A 4,350-nucleotide genomic window follows, 5' to 3' on the forward strand; every position below is an offset into this window, starting at 1 on the left:
CGTGTACCCAACAGTACACTTATTCCCGTCCAGTCGGGACCTTGGCCAGCACCTCCACAGGTGACACTGGGGCCACACAGGCTGGTAGCATCCACGCCCCCCAGGTTCCTGCTCACCTGGCATCTGACAGCGCTCTCTGGGCACAGCCAGGGCAGTAGAGGCAGTGTGGCATCTCCTCCCCTGCGAGGTGAGCAGGAGAATTCCATGGCCTGACACACATTGTACAGATGGGGAAACTGAGTCCAGAGGGGGCCACCACTTTCCCATGGTCCTGCAGTGTACACTAGAGCCAGGATTGGAATCTCTCTTTAAATAATAGCCAAGTTTGCAAATTTGGGACATTGTCATTGCAGATGTTCCTTAGGGGCACAGCTGCATAAGAAGACATTGTTTTAAGAAGGTAGAGGGTCTGACCTGGTAAAGGCCTTGGCAAACCCAGGCAGAGGTGGGCAATATTCCCAAACGAGGCCATCCAGCTCACCCACTGTGGGGCTTTGCCACACCTTCCAGCCTGCCTGGTTGCACCAACTCCTTTTTCACAGCTAGGCAAAACTATGTGTGGATAGAGTCATTGTGTCGTGGCCCAAATGGCTCTGGGTCCAGCCATCCGCACCCAGGTAGTGGCCAGACCACCATGTGAAGTGCCGAGGGGATCTGTAGTCAGATCAAAACGCACTGCTGGGGGAGATTAGAGTTGACTTCATAGGACTTTGCAAAGCCTTGGCTCCCACCCAGGGCTGCTCTGGGCTGGGTGTCGCTTCCTGGTTACCTCTGCCTGTGGCCTTAGGCACTTACTTGGCCTTTCAGGCACCCAGGGCTGCAGGGAGGGAGGCTGCTGGGAGTGAGCCTGGCCACTCTGCTGAGTGAAATCAAGCCAGGCCAGGCCACAGCCGCAATACCCTCGCAGAAAGAGGAGAGCACCAGGGTGGCCTGGGGTCTTTCTGGAAGAGGCAGAAGCACCTTTCACTTAGGCTGGTACAAAAGGATGAAGGGGCAGGTCAGAAAGATGAGGGGGATGTAAGCCATAAAAGTCAAAATGTGAGCAACTGGCATTTTCATTGTCTCTGCCCAGCTCACCTTTGTCCCTCTGCCTTCCTTGCAAATGAAGGGTGCTATGATATCTGCCTGGGAGGTTTGTGTTCCTCTGTGTCTTAGCCACTAAGGAGAAGACCCCTATAATAGACCCTGGGGCACTGTCACCTAGAATGGTGTCTGTGCACACCACAGCGAAACTTCCCCAAAGGTGTTGATAGAGTTCCACCAAGAACCATCTGCATAGCAAACCTTCCCTTCAGAGTACAGAAGAGACACTAACCAGCCAGAAAACAGGGTATTTTTTAATGCAAATGCTCTTTATTATGAATTTCAGATATTAGAGGAACTTCCTCTTCACCTCCCCACCCCCAATACCCCTGCAGGCTAATCCTGGGTTTTGTTTGTTTGTTTGTTTGTTTTGTTGTTGTTGTTGTTTTTGGTTAATTCTCATCCAGGATTTTTTTTTCCCATTGATTTTTAGGGAGAGTGGAAGGGAGGGAAGGGGAGGGAGGGGGAGAGAGAGAGAGAGAGAGAGAGAAACATTGATTGAATTGATTGATCAGGTTGCCTCCCACATATGCAGTGATGGGGACTGAACCCACAACTTGGGTATGTGCCCTGGCTGGGAATCGTACCTGCCACCTTTCAGTGTATGGGACAGTGCTCCAACTAACTAAGCCACCCAGCCAGGGCCAGGCTAATCCTCTTGATTAGCTTCTTGCCCAGCAGTTGGAAAGGCCTGTAGTGATCTGTGATGGGCAGAATGGTCTAAGAAGGCACATGAACACCCCTGCCCCCAGTAAAGTCTGGATGCACAGGCAGGTACTGTGACAAAATGCTTGCAGGCGCACTTGCCTTTACTCTGATCTAACTGTCCCTGGAAATACCACAGGGCTGTTTGCCTGTGTAAAATGGATAACCTTTATTCAAAGTGAAAACTGGTGAAAAGGGAAGAAAAATCTCTTTGCTGTCTTAAGGAACTACAGTGTGCTCCAAGATGTGAAAGAAAAAAATAACGAGGGTGCCTTGCTGGTGTACTGCCCTGTATTACCCATCACCAAAATTACACCTACTGTTCGTGTTCCCATTTTACAGATGGAGAAACTGCAGCTTAGTGAGGTGGAATGACTTAGTCCAAACACAGAAAGCTGTTGGAAGAGTAGTGACTATGACGTGGTCTCTTTACTCCCAGCTGGGTCTGTGTTGCTATAGGGAAGAAAAAATTACTGAAAGAGAAGTAAAAAATGCAATCATACTTCCAAATATCACCAACCAAAACTGGACTGAATTTCCTAAAGCACTGGATTTTCAAGTCCAAGTTGAACACAGCAGAGCTGCTGTACTTGAGGCTGAAGGTCCAGAAATGGCTTGCCCATTTTGGTTAAACTTCAGCATCAATTTCCTATGTGCACAGCCCACCCCTCTCACCCTGATGTGGGGGGAGGATGGTGTCACAGCAACCCCCAGCCTCTGCTCCTGTCTCAGAAGGCAGCAGCGGTGGAAACTCACTCAGAGAAATGTTAGAGCCACATCCACAGGAGACTCAATGAAGATTTGCCAAACGCCTACGGAAAGTTGCAGGGAATTCGACAGTAATTGTTTCCTGCTTGGTCAGATAGAAGAACTTCTGAGTTCGTAAACCTAGCGCTGGAGTGTGGCCAGCAGGAACTCTCCAGGGGTTATTTGGGGAATGCTGTAACCTGTGAGTCCTAGACAGCAAGCAGAAGCAAGGTGGCTTCTTGTTAGAATCCTCTGGGAGCTGCAGGCATTGGGCCAAAACAGCTAGGCCTAAGGGGACATGGGCTCTCCTCCCTGCGAGCCTGTGGTTTCCTCTCCAGCCTTACCTTCTCTGGCCCTCAGGTTCTTACAGCGACTCAGTAATATTCACTGTGCCTCCTTGGCTTACTCACCTTTGCCTCCTGAACCACAACCTGGACAAGAGGTGACAGCCACTTGGGTGGAGAAATAAAGGGCCAGCCTGCTCTGTGGCCCAATAACCGGCAGTGGGTATCTGAGAACTGACCATGTTCTCATCAATGCCTTCGTAAAAAATACCATGCACGTCCAATGATGCCTATCGATTGCATTTTAAAGTAACAGGGGAATTGATATGAAAGAATGATACCCGACCTTCTGTGGGCACAGAGGTTATGGGAAGGCCCGCAGCCTCTTTGCTTGGCTTTCCTCTGACTTGTGATTCAGCCAGATGAACTGCCTGCCTCCAGCGCAGGAACACCCCCCTCCCAGTGGTCACCACATCCGCCTCTTTGCCCAGGAGCCTCATGAAGGCCCTGCTACCACATGGCCTGCGCATGGTTTGGGTCAGGACTTGAGATGCTAGAATAAAATACACAAAACCAGAACCCCATTGCTCTGGGAAAGAAGGCTTCTCAGCAGAACCCCATTTGCTCATGACTTTTCCTCAGAGTTTCCGGGGATCCTTCTGAACTGGATGGCCCTGGGAGCAGTACAGTCAAACCTGGTTCTTGGGTGTTTCCCATCTCGAACAATTCTGTTCTCCACCAAGTTGTTCACAGACAAAAAATGCCTCTGTTGTCCACCAAAACTTCAGTTTTCCACCTGACAGCCCTTTCATTGCTGATACATCAGCATGACAAAAAGTGTCTCTCAGGCACAAACAAAGGAGAGAATGCTTTTGTTGCTGGTGAAATGGATGGTTAGCACAATTTTAAAACATAAAGAGGCCATCAGGAGTGCTAATGTTGCTAAGGGTGTGAAAGTGCTCACAAAACAACAATCACAGGCAATGGAATAGGTAGAAAAACTCGTTGCTTGGATAAATGAAAATCAGTTATAGCATTTCTGAGGCAGAAAAATTCCTTTAAGGCTAGTAGGGGTAGCAGTAGCAACATTACAGTTATGAAGTAGCAACGAAAATAATTTTATGGTTGGGTCACAACATGAGGAACTGTATTTAAAGGGCCAGAAGGTTGAGAACCACTGATCTAGACCATAAAAGAAAAAATGAGGCAGAGCTCCTGCCCTTAAGGTTCTTTGGAAGGTAGTTGAAGAGAGGAGACATACACATGCTGCTCAGTTATAGGGTTCTGCTTGGTGCCCAGGGTCAGACAAGGGCTGTGTCCCAGGTCAGCGGTAGAAGAAGAGTGTCACCTGGGACGCCGGCAGAAGGCTTTCTGGGGGAAGTGAGACTGGAGCTGGGGCCCAAGTATGAATGACAGAGTTCAGTGGGGGAGCGTCTCTTGCCAAGGTCCTGACAGCAGCCAGCTGTGCCCTCTAGTTTCCAGGGTGGCACTTGGCTAGGTTGTGTTTGGGAACCAGGCAGCTGGCCTAGGG

The sequence above is a fragment of the Myotis brandtii genome, unplaced genomic scaffold (assembly GCF_000412655.1).
Source record: "Myotis brandtii unplaced genomic scaffold, ASM41265v1 scaffold208, whole genome shotgun sequence".
Lineage (NCBI taxonomy): Eukaryota > Metazoa > Chordata > Mammalia > Chiroptera > Vespertilionidae > Myotis > Myotis brandtii.